General features: G+C 51.8%; 1 protein-coding gene across 3 annotated transcripts in view; it reads left to right on the top strand.

Moving 5' to 3' along the window:
• The window catches only part of ZBTB7C (zinc finger and BTB domain containing 7C), a 255881-nt gene that overhangs the window by 58322 nt on the left and 172656 nt on the right, over positions 1–24903 (top strand). For 2 of the 3 annotated variants that reach the window (XM_084887407.1, XM_084887406.1), the window contains exon 2: positions 3683–3908. The gene's annotated coding sequence lies outside the window, so the exon portion shown is untranslated. Of the gene's footprint in view, positions 1–3682; positions 3954–24903 lie in introns of all 3 variants that reach the window. The other variant, XM_084887408.1, reaches the window with a different exon arrangement.

Consider the following 24903-nt stretch of genomic DNA (forward strand, 5'->3'; position numbering starts at 1 on the left):
TTTGAATATAAACACACTCCTTTTGTACCAAGGCACTGGCATCTGAGCCTGTGCTCCGGATACTGGCTGTGGCCAGTGCTGGTAGCCAGACAGGTGGCAGGGGGAGGCAAGAAAGATGCCCCATGGCTTGAACTGGTCAGAATGGTGGTGGAGAGTGCTCCCAACTGCCTGCCCACCCCAGTCCCTATATGTTGCTTCCCTCGGTGTCTAGAGTGCAGTCCCTGACTGAGTAGGGAGCTGGTGGGGGAAGGGGGACAACAGTGCCCTGTTCTGGACTTTCCTGTCCTTTCTGGGGCCATCTGGGAGGTGGTGTGAAGTGGGACAGAGTGCGACCTGGATGTGGGGCCACCTGTGGCAGGGTCTTTGTCCACCTCTTCCCGTCTGTGAGCCACCAGCCCTTTAACTTCTCCCAGTGGCACCTGCGAAACGCGGCCCATGGTGACATCATTGTGAAGGCTCTGACCAAGAAGGTTCTACCATTCCTTGCTCACCCTGCCTTCTTTTCCATGGCAGTGCATGACGACAGATGGATGAGACCAAATGTTCCCAGCCTTAAGCAGGAGACTCCTGGGTAACAGTCACACCTGAGCCCTTCCATTCGCTCAGGCCTCCGTAGTTGGTGAGGACCTGCGTGGTGCAGCCCTGTGCTGCCACTCGCCCACGGGGCTGTTAGGAGCTTTCAGCTCTCCTCATATCGCACTTCTCCACCCCTCTGCTGGCCTGCCCCGGGGACTGGAGGGGCTTGTTTATCAAATTCAGCTCTCTGTATGGAGGCTGCCTTCCTGCAGCCGAATCTTCAGAGAGAATCCAAATGCAGCCCTCTTAAGCCTTATGCCGAGCCAGCATCAAGTCCTCAAGCCCCGGCAGCTCCCACCTCTCTGCCCCCTCCTTCCCTCCTCTCCCCACATCTCAGAGGAAGAAAGCTCAAGTAGTGGTTCAGGAAGGGTGCATAAATATTTTCTTTGTACCTCCTGAGAGAAACATGATTAATACACAATAACAGGATGGATGGATGGATGGATGGATGGATGGATGGATGGATGGATGGATAAGTGACTGATTGACTGACTGACTGAATGGCTGAATGAATAGATGAATAAGCGAGTGAATGAAGGAAGGAACAAATGGGAATTCAGTCTCTGCTCCAAAGGAACTTGAATTTGAAGGAAAAGGACTGGGCTTGTGGGACTGAAGGGACCCAGGGATCAGAGTCACACCCTCCTTTTATGACGAAGGAAATGCAGGCTCGGAGGCAGGAGGGGCTGCGGGTGCGATGCCTGTGGCAGACCTTGGAGGTTAGAGAATGGCGAAATCACCCAAGGAGAGTGAGATCCAGAACCCAACCCAAGGCTGCCCTACTTTCCCTCTGCCGCTGCCCTCAGGGTCCCTCGTCCTTGAAAAAAAAATTGCCTTTTCATGTGGTTGGGAGTGGACGGTGCAATTTTTCTTCGAGGGTTAATTGTTTTGCTGACAGCACAGATAATTAGGAATGAGAATCCTGGAGTGAGGGCGACAGCACCATCTGCTGTGAATATGTTTCAGCCCCACCTTGCAGGAGGGCTCCAGGGCTCGGGTTCTCACCCTCCCCACCCCCAGCAAAAACCGAGGTGCTCTGGCGGCTTGCTTCAGGAGCTGAGCCTGTAGCTAGCAGGGTCTGCGGAAGGGTGCAGCATGGTCTCCCTCCCGCAAAGCACCCAGTGCACATAGTAGGGCCCACTAAGAGCTGCAAGGCTGTACGAACACCGCCCCCCCCCCCCCCCCCCAGCTGTCTGGGACACAGAGCGCTGACACCAGGAGGTGCCTTTCCCATCTTCCTGTGGCCTGATGTGCTGAGGTCTGGTCCTCTGCTGGCTGGAGGTGGGCAGTGGGAGACACTGCCTTCCATTGCTGGTAGGAATTTGCTAGGTTGCGACTTCCTCTGGGTCAGTAGGAGCAGAGCTGCTTTGGAATCCAGCAGAGAATCCCACTGTCGGGAGCAGCAGAGATCTTTCTTCATACGGTGGGACTGCATGGTCCTTTCCCCGCCCTCCACCTTTATTATTTAGATATAAATCATATATACAAAAGAGCATTGGTACATAAAAGTGCTTTTTGAAGGTAACAGTAATAATTTCTTTGTTCTTTCAAAGGGCCTTCTAACCCCCAGTGCTGCCTTGCCCAGAAATGCCTCAGGAACCAGAGCCACTGGGAGCCAGGCCACCCAGGGGCTCAAGGTCAGCACAGGCCCGAAGCTTGGCTATTTATCACTGCCAGCTTCCTCTGCCTCGGCTGCTCCTGGAGGCCTGGAGCCTCCACAGCCCTGTCTTCCCTATTTATCACTTGCTCTCCCTGTGCTTTCTTCTCCTAGATGCTCCTGTCAGGGGAGAAACCAAAGGCATGCCTGTGCTCTTCTCCCCATCCCCCCACAGCAGGCCAGGCCTGTTTCTGCTCTCCCCTTTCCACTCCTGTTGGCCAGCCACACCTCAGAGGTGACATAAAATCACCCTAGGAATGTGGAGATTGCTGGAAAGAAGGGTAATTGGGAATCAAGAATTCAAATCTTGACTCTTTCGCTAACTTACTGTGTGACCTTCAGCGAGATTCTTAACCTCTCTGTGCTTCTGTTTTCTCATCTTTAAAACACCCCTTTACATTCCAATGGATGCAAACACAGCTTGAATGGTATAAACCATTACAGCTGTTGGAAGACATTGCCATCTTCATGTGTACAAAATCCATGGGACTTCATGTGCCTGCCTTCCTTCCTACCCTACCCCACCCCTGCTCATGGCACTTCTTCTTACCTGCAGTGCTGGGTGCCCAGGCAGAGCTGTCCACCTGCTATAGCCCCTTCTCAGCAGGGTTAGAGTTAAGGTTAAGAGCCTGAGATTTGGGTGGAGCTCAGGGTCACAGCCATCCGGGCAGCAGGAGCCCTCCTCACTCCCTAGTTGCCTGGTCAGAGGTATAGGGCTGAGCAGACCTCTACACCAGGGCAGGGCTGCTTCTAGCTGGAGCCCCTTACCACCCACCCCCACCACCCCATAGTGTGAGCCACAGTCCTGGTTGTGAACTGTGGTCACTCAGTGTCCAGTGTCAGTGTCCCTCACCCAGGGAGGTCTGCACCTGCCTCTGTCTCTCACTCTGCATGAAGGTCTATGGAATGAGGATTTCCATCAGCCTCAAGTCAGTGGCCTTCTGGAGCCCCCAAACCACAGCACACCGGAAGCCTTGTCCCAGGGACTGGGGCTACGAGAGTTGAGGATGGTCCCTGGTAAACATGTTCTTGTTCTTTGTGGTCTCATTGGTGGAGGGGAGCACCCCAGTCCTCCCACTTTCCTGGGCAGTGAGGTTCTGTTGGTGGTTATGAGCCAAACTCTGACTGGTGGTTAGGATGAGTAACTAAAGGTGGGTCTTTTAGGAAGATAAGAAATATGCAAGGTAAGAAGACAGGAATGCAGGTGTGTGTGTGTGTGTGTGTGTGTGTGTGTGTGTACGCATGCAGGCTGAGGTTTGGGGATAGTGTTGGTGGGTGGGACTTTGGCAGTGAAGAAAGACCCTGGCTGATGTAGAATTCACAATAGTCACCAGGAATTACAAGACCTAATAATAAAGAGCGACGAGAAGATTGCTGGAAAATTCTAGACAGTTAAAAATTGGACATGGGTCTTTGGCCCTGGTAACAGAGACCTCTGTTCTTCCTCAGGTCCCCTCTGAGGCAACTGAGTGCTCAGGAGGCCTCATCATCCCTGAGGAGTGGGCCCGCCAGCAAAGCAGTAAGGGATGGCGTGGAGCCCTCCCAGGGCCTGAGGAGAGCGTGGAACCCACAGCCCGTTGGACCCGGAGCCTCTAAGTCGGGGGGCCGCACCAGCCGGGAGACAAGAAGAATGGATGCTTCGGCCCCTGGCGACATGCACACGGTGTAATGACAGGTAATGAACCTGCGGCTCATCTATTCCTTCTGAATGATATGACAGGTAGGAGAATACATCAGCCTGCAGGAGACATAAAACGTCAACCCTGGGGAAGATAACTATGCAAACAAACCTAGTAAGGCCTGATAAGATGATAGATGGATGCTTCCCAGTTATTAGTTTCTGCCCCGTGTGCTTGCTGAAGCCAGGCCCCGGAAGATTTAGCATCAGGTGGGTTCGCTTCCTGTGCCTAATGGGAAGGCCTGATGCAGTGATGTATGTAACACCTCTTGTTTGAAGAACTCAGGGTAACAAATCAAGAAGTCATTACTCCCCGTCAGCTTCCCTGGGAACCAGGGAATTGGTGGCAAAGAATCAGGGAGCAGAGGCGGCTCTAGGCACAGTTCTTTCATGCCTTGGTGATAACTGAGGGTGGACCGGGGGACTCCCTGGGTGGGAAGCCCGCCGATTGGTTCAGATTTTTCAAATGACAGGGTGAAGCAATGGGTCGGTATTTCTTGTAAAAAAAAAAAAAAAAAAAAAAAAAAGATAGGGGGACTTTGTGGCTCCCTACACTCCTCCAAGGATGCCAGGGCAAGGAGCCAATGGTCAGGGGTTCCTGGGGGAGGTCATGAGTAGGGGTCTGGAGAGCCTGGGAGGAGCTGACAGACACAGTGAGGAGGCGGCTCAGACAGGAAGCATTGAGCAGGTCCCCAGAGCCTAGAAGGCAGGGCCTGAGGGTGGAAGGATGGGGGACAGTGGGACTGAATATCCCAAAGATTACCTCTGTCCCATTGGTTCTCTGGTCCTCACTGTGTGTTTTACAGTGCACACTCTGGCAACTTCCACCAAGAAAAATGGCAGGCTGGGGTGGGAGCAAAAATAGCTTGGGGCCTTGGGAAACTGACCAGGGCAGGGGGAGAGAGCCAATGACCTGGGGCAGGAGGCCCAAGGGGGTGTGGCAAATTCCATTCTAGCACAGGCCAGTGTCAGGGTCCACAGGGTCGAGGCAAGGGGTGTGGAGGGGCAGAGTATTAAGACTTCTGGGTGGCCTTGTTCTAAATCAGACAGAAAGAATAGAGGAAGAAGGAATCCAGAAATCTGAGCCCAGCTCTAGGAAACAGATCAGCTACAGGCACCAGGCAGGCTCAGGACTTGGCTCCCGTTTACATGAGGAAATGGACAGGGAATCGAGTTCCAGGGACCCAGCAAGGATAGTCAGGGGCTTGTTATGCCTCAAGGGGCTTAGCGAGGGAGCTGGCAGCTCCACAGGAGCCTGGGATAACTGTGTCCCTGGGTACCCCAGACCATGTGTACTGACCCTGAGCCATTCCAAGACCCCCTCCTCTCAGTGGGGCAGGTGGTCTGTGCATCTCAGACTTGACTGGGGATCTGAGCAGGGCTGACCCTGTGGGGCTGCATGGTGGGAGGTGATGGAGGTGATGGGGAGGCAGGAAAGGCCCAGCCCTGCAGGTGGGACAGTGAGCACTTCATCATGCATGAGGCCAGGAAGGTAAGGGGCAACATACAAGAGCATAGGATTTGGTCTATCAGAAGGGTCTTAACCTAGTTTACCAATATTTACCAAGTACCTGTTATACACTGGGAACTGGGCTAGGTACCAGAAAAGCAAGGATCCCCATGTCTGCACATGTCTGCCCATGGGGAGGGGTATGTATGGGGCAGAGAAAAAAGCACAGGAATAGAGACAGATCCAAGGCTCTGAGAGCCTCGAGCTCCTATCTTTACAACAAGACTATTCTTACTCCCAGGCTGGGTGAGAGAATAAAATAAAATAAAACATGCAAAACACTTGGCACAGCAGAGGTGCCCTCACAAGCGATCGATACATTTAGTTTACCTCCAGCATTCTGCTTTGGAGGAGGTGGGAGCAAAGAAGGCTGGGAGAAATGCATCCTAGTTCCTGGCCATCGGTGGCTAACAGGGTGTGAGATCTGGGCATGGACACCTGCTTATGAGTCTCCCCCCGGCCGTGGACAGGGTGGTTTCAGGTGGTTCTGAACACTCAGAACTGGTGCCTGCACTTCACACACGAGTCCCCTGGCAGTTGCTGGGCCAGAGGCTCTTCATGGGCACTGAGTGTGGGTGAGAGGGCTGAGTCCAGGAATTTCCAGAAGAGTCCAGAAGAGACGAATTGTCGGAATGTTTGGGAGGTTTGCCTCCCCGGCTTGCAGTGCTGTTCTTAGGAGTGGGGCAGGGGGAGTGGGTAAGACCCAGCAGAGACCTGGCACTTGGAGCAGGGCTGCTCAGGAGGGGCTGAGCATGAGCCAATGTAATTTTTAATTTTCTAGAAGACACCTTAAAAAAGGTAAACACAGCAAGTGAAATGCCGTGTAATAACGCAACCTGGTCCAAGGATTACCCTTGCAACCTTAATTAATACACAAATCGTGAGTGATCGTGTATATTCTTCTCTGAGGTCCAGAGGGTATTGGACGCTGAGTATCCATCTCAGTTTAGACCAACCAAGTACCACGGGCTCAGTAGTTCCTTGTTCTTGTGGCTGCTGTCCTGGATAGCTCCGGTCTAGAAGAGAATCTGGAATATCTTGCCGGGGGGATCCAGAAGCTGGGTGAACCCTGAGCTAAGCAACAGGATTTACTATTATGTCCTCTTCTTGTGACACCACTGGAGTGAATCCCTGGGGAAACGGGCTTGAATGATGACAGAGGCATTGACTCGCTTGTTCTAGATGGTGATGTGTTCTCTGGAACCAGCCCTGGCTGCGTCTCACCGGCCGGGCTCAGAGAGCTGCCACCTGTTCTGGTCCTGGCGCTGACCGCAGGTGGTTTCTGAAACTCTCTGTGCCTCAGGAGCTCCATTCAAAGTGGGACTAGTTGTTTCTCTCTTGTTGGGTAACAATCTGGAACTAAATCAAATAATGACTAAATGCTCTGTGCCTTTTTATTTTTCTAAATCCAATGAAAACCCATTTGAGTTCCACCGCAGACTAAGTTTGGTAAACTTCCTAGCAGGTATGTCTGTTGCTCTGTCTCCATCCTTTTGCTGTTTGAGGACGTGGGACTGTTTGGGTCGGGACAGATGGGGAGGGGTGAGGCTTGGACCTTGGCCCATGCTAGTGGCAACTGCCTGCGGCCCCTCCTTATCCAGACCTGGTCCTCTGGAGGAGCCAAGCCCTGCAGGCAGCTTGTGTCCCTGTGTCAGCTCTGCCAGAGGGAATGCTGCCCTCCCACCCCCCAGGCTCGCACCTTAAGGTGGAGTGGAGGTTGTCAGCCACTCCAGGCTTATTACCTAAAGTATCTTGGGACCCAGCCCAGGGTTCCTACCCTGAAAACTGCATATCCTCGGACCTTCTTTCTTCTGTAGTAAAGTCCCCTCCTTCCCTTAGCTGCCCCCTTTCTTTGCATCATCATAATAATGCAGGTAATTCCCCCTTAGGGCCAGGGAGCCCTTTGTCACAGAATATGGCTGCTCTTTCTGGAGGCGCAGGAGTACATATTTTTTATTATTCTGTGAATGACAGCTGCTCCAGCCACTGGCCCCCAACAGCAGCAGAAAGTAATTGCTATGTGTGTTTATTCACACAGGCTCAGGGTCGGCACTCCACAAAATCAAGTTCTCCTATGCCTAGCCCACTCCGAAGAATGAATTACATAATTTCTGCCTTCTGGGGTCTTTCTGAGACTCGAGTGAGATGGGGTATGTGAAAGTCCTTTGTAAAGTTATGAAATGTTATTGAGACTCTTAATTCTCTACCTGAAGCTGTTTTCTGGGCCGGGAGCTGGGCTGATTCTCCAGACGCCTTTGCACTCAGTGTCACATGGCGGGCTGGCCCACCAGCCCTGTCCTCACTGCAGACTGGGCTGGTGCTCTCTCTGGTTGCCCCCACCCCACCCCTGGGGGGCCACCTCGGAATTAGCCTGTCTCCTGTTCTCCTCTGGGAGACGGGGAGGACCTATGTCATGGCAGCAGAATGTTTTCTTGACATCTGAGTTTGGAATCCACCCAGATTATCGGGAAGGTTCCCAGTTCATGCTTCTGTGCCTGAGGGGAGTGGGGCAGCCACCTGCGGGAGTTCTGTGGGTCTTCCTCTCTGACCCAGCCTGGGCTTGGTGAGGGTTCCGCCATAGGGAAGGAGGTTTGAAGGAGTGTGTGCAGGCACATACCCCGTCCTTGGGGCCTGGTATGGAGGGAGCGGGAGAAGGAGGTATAAGTCGGTGAGGTGATGCTGACGTGAATGTCAGCTGCATTGGAACCAGTAAAGAATCTACAGAATGAATGGGAGTTCTGCAGGCTCCGGGGCTGACATGGTGTCTTTAAGGTTGGGCCAATATGACATGGAGTGTGGCTGGGTCAGGGGTCCTTGGATGCTCACCGTCCTGACCTGTGGGTCCCTGTGCTGCTGTTCTCTAGACTAGGGGTCCTCATGCTGGAGCAGCTGGCTCCTGATTCCTGGGGCCGGAGCACTCAAGGCGGTCACAAATCCTAAAAGAGTCCTATCAACCAGTGTCATTAGGAGAGCATCTATTTAAAAAAATCAATTTATGAAGTGTTGTTTGAGAAACAGCGGGGGTGGGGGGGTGCATTTTACAAGGCCAAGGGCATTTAGATAGAGATGTGATTCTGGCTCCTTCTAAGCTTGCACTGTGTCCCCAGGCAGAACTCTCACCCTGCCCAGGCCCTCAGGTGCCCGTCTATGAAATGGGCATGAGAAGTATTGCGATGATTTCATCCTGCTGCTGGGTCTGTGTGCATTTAGTGCATTTATTTGAAAAGAAAGAGGCGTTATGAATCTTAATCTCCAAAGATTTGAGAGTATTACATGGCAACGCCCTTTCCGTGCCAAGCCTACACAGCATAATTCTGCTCTGAGTCTCTTTATTGCTTCCTGGGGGCCCTCGGAGCACGGCCTCTGATCTATCATCTTAAAATCCTGCAGCAGGGAAAGGCAAAAAGCCACATTGCCCTTGACTGACAACCTTCATATGACTAGTTAACCATTTTAATTTTTCATGATTCCCCTGATAAAAATAGTGCCCAACTATAAACAAATACATTTGTATTTTCCATCTCTTTAATTCGTTTCTAATTTGGGGGTTCTTATTAGCTTAAAATTATCCCGCTGACATGGTCCTTGGATGGTAAAAAAACAACAACAACACGTGAAAACCACAATCAATGCCAGAGTGATCGTACTATTTAATTATGCTGATTGGAGCACTAGAGACCCCTGGCAGATGAACCTCTCAGAATAAGCTTGATTTGTGTAATTTGGTTTTTAAAACTTTTGGATGCATATTTATGGTGTTGAACTATGTGTTCTTGTTCTCCTTGAGATTCTGACTCCTCTGAGGGGTGGGTGGGGAAATCCACAGGCTGGCACCCTGGGACCTCCAAGCCCCTGGCGTCACTCACTGGTGGGCTCTGACCTGAAGGGAACGCAGGCTCCCCAGCTTGTCTGTCCATTGAAAATGTCCTTTCCTCAAAGGAAAAAAAGAGGAAAGGTAAAGGGTCACCTAGAGACAGCCTAGGAAAGGACAGGTGGTGGAATTCTGGAGCTCAATGGTAAGAGGGGACCCTTCCATAAAATCATGGAAAATGGGAAAACCCTGGGTTAGAGATGAATCTAGGACCAGATTCTAGAATGTGATAGAACCTGGTTGCTCAAAAAGGATGTGCCCCTCCATCTAAAGCCATGGGTCAATATTAGCTTTGCTACAGTTGGACAGCTAGGGGGAACATACTAGGAAAGACACAAAAACACTCATGATGTTTTCTTGCCATAAAGCTGAGCCTACACGTGTCCAAGCCTGTAGATCTAACTACCACTTTGTGCAGGGACTGCAGGAACACGTGAAACACCACCCCGAGGTCATCCCCAAATCCAGACCAAGAGCAGCTCCAAACTTCTCTGACAGGACAGTGAGGGGGAAGTACAGGGGAGGGAGGAGGGAGTTGTTCTAGATTAACAGACTTTTAAGAGCCTTTTAAGAGTACTCTGTGGGGCTGGTGTGAGTCCTGATTCAAGCCTAGCTGCTGCAGAAGGGCATACGTGAGAGGATCAAGGAGGCTGGGCGTTCCTCATTGAGGAATTATTGTTAATGTTTTTAGAATATGTAATATTGTTGCCGTGTTACTCCTGAAGTATTCGCAGAGGACATGATACACTATCTCGGATTTTCTTTAAAGTATTTCAGAAAAAAGAGGGCAGGAGAAGCAAAATACAGACTGTTGGATATTGTTGAAGTTAATTTGTTGATTGGTGATGGCTCTGCGGGGATTTATGGTGCTCTACTATTTTTGTATATTTCCAACGTTCAATAATAACAAGTAAAAAAGAATAGTAATAAGAAATGTTCGTATGAGCTGGCCGAGCCTTGACATTTCACCATTAGAGCTTTGTTCCCTAGCCGAAGCCTTTCTCCGTCTGTGACATACAGTTCTCCTGGGAGCTCGGTTCACCCCTTGGGCAAGCAAGTCATTCTGAGGCAGGAGAAATTCCCCATGCAAAAGGTCTCATGCAAAAGGTACAGGAAAGGGAAGTTTGGAGGAGGTTGTGTTGAACAAAACGCCAAAGGTTCCTTCAGAGCTTCGGTTATGCTATGACCCACTGCACATATTGGATGGCGGTGAGCTGCAGCAATGCAGTGTCCCCTGAATCATGTGTCATGTGCTTTGAAGGAGAGAGACACCTCCAGCCTCTCCCCAGAAAATGTGGACCTAGGCAGACACCTGGCACTCAGAGCTGTTTCTGTGTACTCAATGGTCAGTGGGCAATCATTGCAGCTTTTGAGCCTCAGTTTTCTCAACTGTAAAACGAGCTTCATATGACCTGCCACCTACATGACACAATTATGAAAGGGCTTCATACAGTATGAAGGCTCAGGTTACGTGGTGTGATTATTCCGTGGTGCCATTTTCTGAAACTCTGTCCATGATGCTGACTTGGGAGTCGTGGGTCAGCACACAGGTGTAGTCTAACATTGTCCAAAGTGCAGATGGTTGTGGGTGGTAACATGTGCAGAAGATACAGAGATGGTTAAAACAAGTTCTTAGCCCTTGGGAACTGGGAAGTGAGAAGAATAAGCAGTGACAGGGACTAGCAAAGCCATCCATCAGCCCTAGGGATAAAGGACAAGGTCAGGTTCAGAGGAAAGAGGGTAGCTCTTAGCTGGGGTGGTGGTCCTGGCAGGCCACCTGGAGGAGGTGGCGCTTGCCCTGGGCCTTGAGGCCTGGGGAGGATTTGGACAGACCATGCCTTTGTTGGTTATGGATCACTCAGCTGGAACGCTTCCCTTCTCCCGCCTCCATGCTCCCACAGTCTGCAGCTGAGCACATAAACCTTGTTTGGATTACAGTCTTATCTGATGTGGGAGCCCAAGTCCTCTCTATCCGGAACTGGGATCGAGGCTCTCCTTGCCCGGCCCTCCCAGCCTCTCCCCCTCTCTGTCTCCACCTCTCGTTTTCATCTTCCCACCAGAGCTGAGAGAGGCTGGGATTACTCACCCCATCCACTCACTCACTCCTGCCCCCTCTTTTAAGCTTTTTTTTTTTTTTTTTTTTTTTTAATATATAAACCACAGAAACAAAGCAATGAATTATGACTCAGAGACACCCAAGCCTTCATGTGAAAATGTTTATCATCATCAAATTGTGCCTGAAGGCAGTGAGAGAGGACAACCTGAGTGGAAATCTTGGAAAAGGTGGGCAGCAGCTGCTTAGGTCAAGGTGAAAGGGTGTGATGCGCTCCTGGGAGCCGATGTGGTTTCTTGGAGGTAGAGAGCTGGGTGGGGGGCTCTGACTGCCCCTGCAAGGTGTGCATGGTCATTCAGGATGTGAGCAGCAGTCCAGGGCACTTGTTATCCAAGAGCCCACACTGACTTTTAGTTGACACCGCAGGAATGAAAGGAGGGGCCTAGGAAAGGACAGGGCTGGGGTGGGTGCTTCACGTCAACAGGAGACCCAGCTCTGTGCCATGTGAGGACTCAGAGACAAGCCGGACACATGCCTGTCCGCAAGAGTCCTGCACGGGCAGATCTCAGCCCTCTCCTGGCACATGTGAAGGCTCAGAAAGCTAGGCTTCATCCTAGATTGTTAGGATTGTTATTTTGAGAAAGGACTCACCCAGTGCCTGGCACAAAGTTGGCGCCACAGTGGACTTTCACAACTACCTCAGACCTCAGCTTTGGGCTCCGGGAGCCGTGGTGTTAAGTTCTGGCTCCAACACTTGTCTGGAATCTTCCATCAGTCAATGGTGGTGGCATTGACCTCGCTGCCAGGTTCTGGAGGGCCAAATCTATTTTTGCGTTATGGCCAACATTTCCCCTCTCAGCTACCTAGAGAACCCTCCACACATATACACATATTTAATCTCCAGGCCACAGAGCACAGTGGAGAGAGCCCAGGGCTGAGCTGGAGGTAGGCATGGCCAGCCCCGCTTTGCCACAGGCTTCAGGTCCCCTCTGCTGATGGCACGGAGTTGGGAGTCGGCTTCTCTCCCTGAGTCTCTGACTCGGCACACAGGCCCAGCCTGGTATGCAGTGATGAGAGAGATCTGTGTGCAGATTACAAAAGTGATAACTGTTTTGTATAAGAAACCATTCGAACAACATGGAACTATTTAATGGAGAAAGTGTTGGACATTGTGATATTCCCCCTCCCTCTTCGGAGCTCACCCCTATCAACATCCCTATCACCGTCTGTATCTGTATTGTGGCCTTGGAGGTGGAAGAGATATCTGTATTTTACAGAAGTGGGATTAAGCTACATATTATGTTCTGCAGCTCGCTTTTGCTTAATAGTTTTTTGTTTTTTTTTAAATTGCTCATACACCCTGCTGTAAGTTTTTATAACATGGGTATACCTTATTAATAGGCTAGAATTAATTTCACCTCCTCAACAAATGTCTGGGTGCTGGCAGTTCATTCCCATTGATCTGATGGTTGCCCGCTCTTCCTACTCCAGGAGCAGGTCGCAGAGGGGCCTGGAGGGGAGCGTGTTTCGTTTACACACAAAGCCGCCATCCTTCGCTGAGGATGCTGCCCTTTGCCTCTCCAGATTCTTCTCTTGCAAGTACTGTAGCTGAGCAACACTGCGTGTGTTCCCCCCCCCCGCCCTCCCCCCCCCTCCCCCCCGAACTGAAGGTGCCTGGGCCAAGCTGGGGCTGAGTGAGGAAGGCTGCAGTGGGGTGGGTGGCTGGATCTGGATCTGTGGGTCAGAGTGTGCTGGATGGGCAGGAGTCTGAGAAGGTGAACATGGCACTGGCAGTTTGGTTGCTCCTGGAATCACATACTGTCAGGAGCTGGGGTAACAGTGATTTGGGGCTAACCCCTTAGCATCCCATAGTCACCAAAATGCCTGCCAGGATGTGCTATCCTTTGCCTTCCTGGACTGTTAGAAATAGTCTCCACTCCCATTTCCTCCTCTGGTTTCACCAAAGACTTAGGAACCCTGAGCCTGGAGATGTGGAATGTCTAGCGAGGCTGGCTGTGGGCCTGACACAGGGAGAGAAGCCATGTGTCCTGGACTAGTGAGATCTGCCCTGAGCAGCTGGCCACCCTGCTCAGGTCGCTCCCCTCATCCCTCACACAGGCAAGCTGAGTGGCCCCACACCTGGACCCCTTGCCCTGTGAATAGCACCACCATCCACTCTGTCCACCAGGCCTCCGGCTTCATCCCGACATTCAGTGGTTCCAGGTGCAAACGCACGGTGTTAAACACACTTTTAAATCCTCAGGTCCTGGGTTGCAATCAGGTGTCACTTTCTCAAGGAGGGACCTTGTGCTGGTGTTTCTGCACCTCCCGGTGGCTGGGGTGCTTTCTTAACCTGAATTCAAAGCTTTGCCGAGCTGGCTGGTAGGTGGTGATAAAATGATGCCCACGTGCAGACTCCCATTACTCATAAGTACTTGCATTTGGCTGGAGATTTGTGAAGTCCTTTCATTGCTAGTGCATGAAAAAGGGATATTTCACACATGTTTTACATTAGCACTGTGATTTAACTTCTGAGTGAATAAGAATCAATGCAACAGCCAACTGCCACCCGAGAGCCCATTTATATTGTATTACAGGCTGCGGCGGCCCCACCTTTGACTGTGATCTTGTCAGAGCTGATAAGGTAATAGTAATAATAATTTACATTTTCATTAGGTGGACTCGGTCCCTGGGCTTGGCAGCCTGCACATGGGCCTTCTCTGTGGTCTGTCTGTCCCTCCCTGTCCAGGGTGTGTCCTGAGTCAGGGATGGGGGCCTCATGGTGAGCGTCCCCCTAGGAAAGAGGTCTGTGCATCGTTTATCAATGAATCAGTTACTAGATCAATGAGTTATTCAATGCAACGTTGTCTAAAATGCAAAGTGCCAGCGAGGAACTCCTACCCTTGACCCCACACCTGACCCTCCTGTGAAGGACATGTCTGGAGACAGGTTGGGGAGGCTGCCACTACTAGCATTTAGTGGGTAGAAGCTAGGGATGCTGCAAAACATCCTATAATGCACAGGCCAGCCCCCCACAATGAAAAGGCCCCAAATGTCAGCAGTGTCTCTGTTGAGAAATCCCGCTAAGGCCACCAGCAGCTGACCTGGTGAAGGGTACCCTCTCTGAAAGGCAGGAGGAGGGGCCTATCAGCCTTTGTCCAGGGGGAATGGCCTTTCTCATTTGGGGCTGAGCAGGGATGGGAGCCTGGGGATGGAAGTTAGGAGTGGATGAGAGTCAAAGTAGCCGTTTGGAGCAAAGAGAACGTGGATTGGGGCAGCCTGACCAGTGTGCATGGGCTTGGAGAATGAGGGTCATTTCCTGAGTGGTGTCTTTGCTGGAACCTTACCGACACCAAGCATCCATCTTCCCCTAGTCGTTCTTCCAAAGGGCCTTGGGCTCACTTGGGACGTGGGGCACTCACGCAGAGATGTGACTTCTGGCTGGCGGGGTGCAGTCTGTGCATCCTACTCACCTGCCAGCGGCTGTGTGCACAGGCTGCCGGTTCCGGTCCAGGCTGCCCTTGGGAGGTGTGAGGACTCAGGGTGAGTGTAAATCACACTCCATCCAGTTTCCCCTCCCCCCGCCCGCACCATTTTCACCTAGGAAAAGCCTAATAAAAATGCACTCTGGTCTTAGTCCTGGAGGAGGAAGATGGGAGGAGCTGGGGAGCAGAGCCAGCCTGACCTTGATTAAATGCATCTGAGCCGCAGGGCTTTTCTGGCCTCAGAAGCAGCCTCAGGGCCCCTGGAAGCGGGTGGTCCTGGGTACCGCTCCGCTCTCCAGGCCTGTGGGGCAGCCCTGCAGAAAGCCCCCGAGTCCTAGCCCACGGTGGGCGTTAGGTGGGCGCCCGCTCTGCCCTGCCCAGCCCCCGCCTGCGTGGGCACTCTCAGCTCCTCTCAGGCCTGGCCAGGTTCTGCCAAGGCCCCTCGCCTCAGAGGAGATACAGCAGCCAGGATGTTGCCTGGGAGGGCAAGTGGCAGGGGAGAGCCTTGTGGGCATGGAGCTCCTGCAAGGGATGGGGGCGGGGAAGCTAGACCAGGCCACTGGAGCACTGGCTCTCGGCCCTAACTGCGAGCTATAAGAAGATCCCAGTGCCCAGGCCAGTAGGCAGTCTCTGGGGTGGCACGCCAGCACCAGTCATCTTTCAATTTCTTCAGGGGATTTCTAGCCGAGATTGAGAACCACTGGCTTAAAGCTTTCCTGGGCTCTCAAACAGTTGAGCCACCGTTGAAGCCTCTAATGAGGGCACTGGGGAACCTTGCTGGGGTTTGAGGGGGGGCAGTCAGGGGACAGGTAAACTCTGGGTGGGGAGGAAATGCAACCTGTCTGACTCCACAGGTGACCAGCATTTCTGGCCAGGCTGGCTGCAGGAGGGTTTAGGGAAGAGCTGGAGGACCCTGAGGTGGAGGCTGCCCAGCCAGCACTCCCTGCCCAAGGTGGCCAGCACTCCCTGCGCCTGGCTGGGTGCTCTCCTGTTGGGGCTCGGAACTGCTGTAGAGTTTACGGTAGGTTTTGTTTTGTGGTTATTTGCACATGTATCTGGACTTTGCTGCCGGCCCGGGAGTCCCAGGAGAGCAGCAGCCGGGTCATGGGTCATAGTTCTATCTGGGTTTGGGCACTTGTCTCCTTCTCGCCATTATCTCTCCGGTGCCAGCGGCCCCTTCTCTCACCTGGGCTATTAAAACAGCCTCCTGACTGGTGTCCCAGTCTCTGCCTCTGCCCAACCATCTATTTTCAGGGCAGCAGCCTTTGAAACATGTCAGATAGTTTCCTCCTTTGCTCAGAACCTTCCAGTGGCTCCTGAGTAAAAGCCAAAGTCCTCAGAGTGGCCTGCGAGGCCCCACTGTCCCTCCTGACCCACCTTTCCCAACTCACTCCCCTGCAGCTGCACTGGCCGCCTCCTGATCTCCAGGGGCTCTCGCTTCAGGGTCTTTGCCCCGCAGCTCGGCCCCAGCACTCTGCAAGCCCCCTCCTTCCTCTTCTTTGGCCCTTTGCTCAAGTGTCACTTTTCCAGTGAGGCCTTCCCAGACCGCCTGCTTCCTGTCCCCCGGATCTTCCTTCTCCCCACGGCCCTCACATGCTGACTCTGTGTGTTTGTTTTCTGTCTGTCTCCATACTAGCCTGCGAGCTCCAAGAAGGTGGGGCTTTTATTCTATTACCTTCCCTGATGTAGACGCAGACCCTGGGACAGTGTCTAGCCTGCAATGGCTGCCCAGTGCATTTGTTTCTGTTTCCCAGCGACTATTGGTGCTTAGGACTGGTTTAATAACAGTCTTTGGCTCCCAGCATTCTCTCCATGGGTCCAGGCACAGTCTGCTTTTATTTAATTATGTAGTTATTTTTATTAATGTAATAAGCACCCAAGAGCTCATCACCCATAACAAAGCAAAGATTCGACAAATCCTACATCCAAACCTAAGATCCTGCCTCAGACCACCATGCTGCCTATCCTATTCTCTCTTCCTTTCCTTTATCTAGTTTTATTGCATCCATATGTATTCCTAAAAAGCATATTTTCCTGTAGCTATTTTTAGTCTCATATACAGCCCTGTGCTGTGTATAATCTTTGGAGTCCTTTTTGCTTGATGTTGTTTTGTTAAGATCTACCTACATTGTTGCATGGACTGGGGCTCATTGCTTTTGATGACAAAACATATTGGTGGACTGAATATTTAACATTATGCCCCCACAGTGCCAGGCTCCTAAAAACAGCCAACATCTATTAACCACTTCCTCTGGGCAGAGTGCCCTATTAGCCCCACTTAGCAGATGGGAAAACTGACACTCAAGAGGGAAGCAACTGGCCTAAGTCACTCACCTGAATGACTCAGGAAACAGGCAGGAATTGAACTTGCATTGTGTGCCTCTGAAGTCCTTGCCCCTGCCCCTGTCTCTCTGAATGAATGACTGAATGAATGGGCTCATACACAGACATCACCACAGCCCCTTAGAAACCCCACTGAATGACTTTTGGTTACAAATTGAGATTCAACACACACACACACACACACACACACACACACACACACACACTTGGGAATTGCTCACAAATACTAGTTAATTGACAGAAAGTTTACAATAGGAGAAATAGGCCTTACCTCCTAATGCTTGCCAAGATCTGTCTGTCTGACCCTGTCTTTCTCTGTCCATCTTCTCTCTATTAAAAGAAAAGGTCAGCTGGGCCTGGTACTCACAGGGGCTGGAGGCTCAGAACCTATATTTACAGTCTGTGCCTTGGGCGTGGCTCCCGGGAGGGGAGCCGGCTGGGGCCTATGTCCTTGGCTTGTGGAAGGAAGAGGCCTGCTCAGGGCACAGCTTACTTCCCACTACTCCAGGGCCAGGCTGACTGCAGGGGCTCATGCAGCTAAGCTGAGCTTACAGCAAGGGCTGACCCTGGCAGGGACCCTTGGCCACTAGGAGCATCTATTCAGGGGTGAGACTCTATTTACATTAGAAATAAATAGAAGTGATGGGGAACCAGAGGGCTGAGTAAGGGATTGAGCAAACAACAGATATGTTCCAAGAACAGTTGCCCCTGTTCCAGGGGGCATACCCAGAGGGGCCAAGGTCAAGCAAATAAATAAACATTTTGGTAGCTGTGGTCCCAAACCCAGTACTGGGTTTGAGTGAGTCAGGTTCGGCCGTGGGGAGGATAGGGCCATGGATTTTACCATTCCATGTGCAGAATGGCCTGTCCACCATGCCAGCATTTGCCCAGACCTGGTACAGAGCTGGTCTGGGAGGGGCTGGTTGGGAGATGCCTTACTAAGCACTGAGGAAGGAAGAGGAGCCCCTATAGGAAGCCAGACACCTGAAAACAGAGGGGGTGGAGGAGGCCAGAAGCTTCACCTGGCGGGATGAGGGCAGAGCCAGGTATGAAGCAGGTGGACCTAGACCAGTGGTGGGTAAATCACGGCTCACAAGCCACCTGCATCTCTTTGGCCTCTTGAGTGTGGCTCTTCCACAAAATTCCACATGTGGGCGCGCATGTACAGTGCGATTGAAACTTCGTGGCCCATGTGCAGAAGTCGGTTTTCGGCTTTGGCGAGTCTATTTTGAAGAAGTGGTTCTAACGCCAAGCCACACTCAAGGGGCCAAAGAGCCGCATGTGGCTTGAGAGCCATGGTTTGCCGACCACTGACCTAGACCAATCTGGAGGCAAGTGCGAGCTGTGACATGTTCCACTGGCTGATATCAATAGGGAGCTACAGAGAGCAGAAGACAAACAGCTGGGACTCTACTGGTGTTTTTACCCAGCCTCAGTGTACCCTAAGCACCTGTGAGCCTAGAAGCCTTCCATCTGGGTACATGTGTGGCATTGTGGAAGTGGGCAGGGCCTATTGCTAGTGTGAATGCACTTAAGTGAGACCACGTGGGGGGCGGGGTGGGGAGGAGACAGAGAATCCTCCAGAAAAGGAAAAGGACCAATTAAGCTCAGGGTGAGTTTCCTCAACCCAGGCTGCATCCTGGTCTAGGAAGAAATAAGAAAAATAAACATAATGGAGAGAGTTTTTCATAAGGCTAACATTATCTCCCTTAAAAGGGTTGCCCTGTATCCTGAAATTCACAATCTTTCAATAATTCTGATAATCATATATGCTACCTGTTGTGATACTGTGGACACAGTAGATGTTGGCAACATGAAAATGTGATGCCCTCCCTCTTAAGGCATTGAGTCTACAGGTCTGTGGGATTCCTAAATCCAGCATCTCTTCCTGAGTGGGACACTCAGATCACCAAGAACAGCCCTGGCTGCCACATTTCATCAGTAGCCACTGCCCCATGTCTCTGCTTCTCTCCCTTTTTTTACACTTTTTAGTTAGGGTTGTGGAGTTGTCAAAGAGGGAGGGTGAGGGGCAGAAAGCGGGAAAAATGATTAGTGACAACCCTTAGGGCAGCAGTGGTTTTCTAAGAAAAGATTGTAATTCTGTTGAAAATTGCTAGAGAAGAGAGTGCAGTCCAAGTAGACATATGTAAATTATATGCAAATTATGCATAGCCCTCCTATTTCATAACCTGGATGTAGCTCTTGGGAAAATGCTAATGGAGACTAGTGGTCTCCCGCAAGCCTCCCTTGGTGATCTCCAAGAGTCTGGCCCTAATTAAAGAATATTTTCCCGGCAGTGTGTGGCTCCAATGATCTTTATTTTATAACTTTTTTCTCCCTTCCTCATCTGCACAGGCCTGTGGCCCAGCCTGAGAGGGCACTTCTCCTTCCATGGCAAGTGGGGAGAGGAAAGTGACTGACAGACTTGACCCCGTCAGGGCTCCTGGGGTCCCAGCCCAGCTGACTCTGAGAGAAGGGGCTGCTTACGGCTTTGGTTCGCACACTGGAGCAGGCATCAGGATCACGTGAGGGGCTTGTTTCAAACACAGATTTCTGGGCCTCACCCGAGTGACAGATCCTCAAGGTCCAAGGCTGACTCGTGAATTGGCATTTCCCTTAAGGTTCCAAGTGATGCCCCAAGCTGCTGGTATGGAGGCTATAACTGGGGAACCACTGGCCTAGAATGAATAGCAATACTCAGTGTGGTCTGCTGGTTACTCTTACCAGTCAGTGATAGAAATGAAGTACAGATATTAAGAATAAACATTTAGAAACTTTCATTGAAGTTTAATATTGCCATGGCATTCAAGCACTTCATTAGTTTTCTATTAATTCATTTGTGTGATCTTTCACAAAAGTGCTGGCCTATAAATGGTTCAGTAGTTTAAAAAAAAACACCAAATCTTGTCACAGACGGCAACTTGCTGACTCTTACCCAGAGGGCCCAGCCTCATGGCCAGGGTGCGGGCAGCCCCAGGCTGGGAGAGAATTGGAGTGCCCATCAAGAAACCGAGGCAGAGGGGCTCTGCGCAGGCATGGGGTGGGCTGGCCCTAGAAGGTGTGTGGAAACATGGGGGAGGGGAACGGGAGGAAGGGGTTGGTGGTCACATGACTGCTAGGGTTGGGGAGAAAACTGGCAATTAATGGCTGAGTGCTGGGCACAGGCACCACAGGGAATTTCCTGCCCTAAAGGCCAGTAGAACCTCTCTTGAGGAACAATAGCTGGGGAAGGTTGGCGCTTAGAAGCTGGCCTAACTCCAGACCTCCTGCCTTCTCTTGGAGTGGAGGGACTGGAGGAGAGAGGGGGCAGTGCACTGGTCAGAACCAGCTCAACCAGAGAGCCCTTGTTTGTACATAGTAACCTGGTGTGCGTATGCCTCTGCATGGTGATGTGCGTACATTGTTGGTATCCAATGGGTACCTCCTACGTTATGCAAAACCAGTAAACAAAAACTCCTGCGTAGGAAAGGGAGAGATTGGCAGGGGTGGTGGGCATAATTCTTTCTTAAAAGGAGTAATTGTAGGCATCCCTGCTACATAAAAACAATGTACCAAGAAGCAGTGCCTGCATGGCCTCCAGGACAGCTATTTGTACACATAGGGACACCCGTGCTTAGCGAGGAAGGGGCCAGTACTTAACGGCGGTGTGTTTTTGGCCGGCATTGTGAATTGGTTAGCAGGCCTAATGGCAGCCAATACCATGATAATAGGTGGTTCTAGGTGGATGGGACCCAGCCTGAGCCTGGGACTTGGCAGTCTATTTCGTCCCCGGCCCTCACTTGCCCCCTGCCTGGGCAGATCCTTTTCAGCTGGGAAAGAAAGGACTGTGATTCTGACCTGCCAGTGTTTTGACATTTTATGGAGACAGTGTGAGTGAGAAGTAATTAGCTGTCTTGTGCTTTGGGGCCTATGGTGAGGCCCCTGGCCTTTCAAGCTCAGAACCAGAGAATTTGGTGCCTGGAGGGGGCTTAGCCTTGATCAGCCCCTCACTGGACAGGGTGGACACTGAGGCCCTGGAGGCTGCAAACTGGCCCCAAGTCCAGCTGTGCCAAGGCAGGCCGCAGGCCTATTGTGGGAAGCTTACCGTGTAATTAATGGGATTTGGAGCAATTACAGGGACAGTAAAGCCCCTCATTTGTTTCTTGGGCCAGGCAGGAGATTCCTCTGGAGGGTGGAGTGGAAGGGTGGAGCGGAGGTGGTAAGAAGGTGGCAGAGAGCTGGAGAATCATCTCTGGCCAGGCCTGTTCCCGGCCTGCTGGCATACATGTGATCCTGTGCGCCCCAAATCCTGGTGCAGCCGTGCGTGTCTGTCCAAGGTGCCCCACCTAGGTTTCCTCTGGGGCTAGTTTTTGTTGGTTTTGAATGCGGTGATCTAAAGAGCCTGCTTTTTTGTTCTCTTTTTCAGTGAACATCATAAAAGTTGGCATCATTCTAGGGAGGGCTGTGCCCACTCCTCTCGGCTTGGGGACAGTGGCTGAGCTGGAGCTGAATAGCTGCTAATGGGGAGAGGAGACAGAGCCGGTGTGTGATGGCAAGATCGCCACACCGAGGTTTGGCAGCTGAATGGGATTCTGTGTCAGAGCCAGACCACTGCCAGGCACCTGAACCCTGGGTCATTCAGCAAGTATTCACTGAGCACATACTCCTTCCCAGCCATGGTACTAACTGGACATGGATGGAGTGGTGATTGCACAAGAGCATGACTGTACTTAATGCCACTCAACTGAATACGTAACTACAGTTACATGCTACATTTTATGTTGTGTACACAGGGTAGGGCAAAAGTAGGAGTGCAGTTGTTTGTATGGAAAATAATACAGTAATTAATAAACAATAATATAAGAATAAACTCTGTTTCGTGTACTCACAACTGTAAACCTGCTTTTGCCCCACCTTGGATTTTACTGAGAGAGAGGGTGAATAGGGCCTTTGCTTGTCCTCCCTAACTGTGGCCAGGGCTGAGCAATAGGGTGACTGGCCCCCATGGTGGGGTTTTTGGGAGGAGACTATGGAGGGTTTGGACCCAGGGTAGGCTGAGGAAGGGGATTCCTGGCAGGGGCTGCCTGTCTGCATCCCCATTAAGGGAGACATCTGTGCGACTGTCTTGAGACAAATTTCTTGCTCAAATGTGATTTTGAGATGTTGCCAGCATAGGGACAGTGTTCCCTTTTGAATTTCTGTGTGGAGCTAACAGACATTTCAAGTGGTAAAAACCTTGGGTTGCAACCATGGTGACACCGAGAGCTGGGCTCTGATTTCTACTTTCCAGGATGTGTTTCTGAGTGTCTCTTCCACAAAGGCTGGTGAGCGGAGGCTGTGAGGCATGAGGCTTGGCCTTCCTCGTGATTCCTGGGCATTCGTCACTCATGTGCATGCCACCGGTGGGGCTGAGGGGGCCTGGGCCAGGGACTTCAGCTTTCCGAGCCTCAGATCCTCTGTCAGCACCAAACCCTTCGGAGGCTCTGAGCACACGGATGAAGGGCAGGTAGCCACTGGCCTACATGCCACATCAGTCTTGCTACAGTCAGCATAGAGTGTTACCACTCAGTGGGCATTGCCATATCCTGTTTTACAATGAACAACGTATTATTATTATTTCTTTAAATATCTTTTATTGATTTTTTACAGAGAGGAAGGGAGAGGAAGAGAGAGTTAGAAACATCGATGGGAGGGAAACATCAATCAGCTGCCTCCTGCACACTCCCCACCGGGGATGTGCCTGCAACCAAGGTACATGACCTTGACCGGAATCATACCTGGGACCCTTCAGTCCGCAGGCTGACGCTCTATCCACTGAGCCAAATCGGTTAGGGCCAACGTCTTATTATTTAATGTTTTCCCCTTGTTAATGTTTTCTTCACTTGGGTTACCAAGCACACAGAAGGGGTACCACCTCTTCATGTGCCCACCGTGTCTCTCAGTGGTGGGCACATGGCAAATGCCCTACCGATGGCACCAGCTGATTGAATAGTCTGTTTCTGAAGCCACAGCCAGGGTGGTGTTTGCAAGGCTACCCCTGTTACTTCGCTGGCAGAGCAGCCCCATTCCGGGCCTCAGGGTCGGGTGTTCTGGGCCGTCAGTCCTGCAGGGCCGCTGGCTGGGCCCTGCCAGCTCTGACAGTTTCATTTGGGAACTTTACCTCTGGCCCCTTCCACGGGCTCAGGCGATGATGGCGGGTCACCCGGCAACAGCCACTCAGATAATTACACGGGTTTCAAATTGTTCACCACTTTCCATCCTCAAAGCAATTTCAGAATCAATTTGAGGTTTGACAGGGAGCTGGTGGCGGTCTCTCGGGCCCGGGGTGGCATGCTGCGCCTGTTTAGCGCTCGTTATAATTCTCGTGGCAGGCCCCGCGCGCCCGGGAAGCAGGGGCGCTGTCCTCTGCGGCAGCTCAGGGAAGAAAATCAATCAATCAATCAATGAGCGCGCACACCTAATTAAAGGTAACAAAGGCTCTGGGCACCTCATCCCCGCCCCCCTTCCCCCGCAGTGTCAGGCCCGGAGAGCGCCAGAAGGAAACCCAACCTTGTCTCAGACCGGATTAAATGAAGTCCCCGAGCCAGGGTCTAATCTACCAAGGCTGCTTTTTAACAACAATGGCCTGTCCCACACCGGAGTGGAGAATCCCTTCCCACCTGCCGTCTTAAAGTGGATCTGGACGGTTACCCTGCTCTCAGAGAATAAGGATGCGGCCGAGCCACACTGCACCCCTCACGCACAGATGAGAACATCGGGAGCAGGCAGCCCGGCACGTGCGGGGGTGCTCGCAGGCCCAGCATGCCGTGTGCCCGCAGAGTATGATGGCCAAGAAGCGGGCTCTAGAGCCAGCCTGCCTGGGCTCATTCCTGCCTCTGCCACTCACCTACCAGCTGCCCCCAGCTGGTTGCCCCAAGATCTTCATCAGCAAAACAGGAGAGGTCATCGCTCCTGCCTTCTGCCTCTGGGAAGGATGGCATGAGTTCGAGCACTTGAAGGCTGAGAACAGTACCTGCCATAGAGCCAGCCATCTTGCTACTCGTATTTTCACAGAACCGTTTCCCCATCAAGAGAACCTCCACTCTGCAAGGAGCAAGATGGGTTTATTGTTGATGTCACCTTGAGAAAAGGATACGGAGGCCTTGAGGGGTGAGTTAGCCCAAGTTCACAGAGCAGAGTGGATGTGGAGCTGAGGCTGGACCCACGGCCCAGGAGTCACGCCCTCCTGCTGGGCACCCCGGGCTCTGTCCCCAGTCTTCTTCAGAACCTTGCTCTGGGATCTTCCACCGCCTCGTTTTTCATGCTGAGATGAACTCAAAGCGTCACCTGTTGCTGCGTGCTTTGTATTTTCACAGGGTCAACCCTGAGAAAGAGATAGGGCTGACCTATCTTCCCCTGCTCCTCCAGTCTGATGGACGAGCAGGCCAAGAGGCAAGACAGGAACAGTGATATCACTGAGCAGTAATATACACAGAAGCCAAGAAATTCACAGATACGTGCTCCATGGTGTAGCAAATCGGTCCTGTTGCCCAGGTACACGTGAAAGCGCTCCCAGTGATAGAAAAGGCATTGGAGTGGGGGAGGGGGAAAGAGGGAAGGAAGCTGGAAGCTTTGGCCTGACCTACACTTGCTGAACCACAATCCCAGTGCTGCTTTCATTCTCCCCTGCTTGTGTCATTCCTCACGCCCATGAGCACTAATGGGACTAGAACCTTCCAAAACCCAGATGCTATGCTTGGATTGTGAGCTCT

The sequence above is a fragment of the Pipistrellus hanaki genome, assembly GCF_964339955.1.
Source record: "Pipistrellus hanaki genome assembly, chromosome: 6".
Classification (NCBI taxonomy): domain Eukaryota; kingdom Metazoa; phylum Chordata; class Mammalia; order Chiroptera; family Vespertilionidae; genus Pipistrellus; species Pipistrellus hanaki.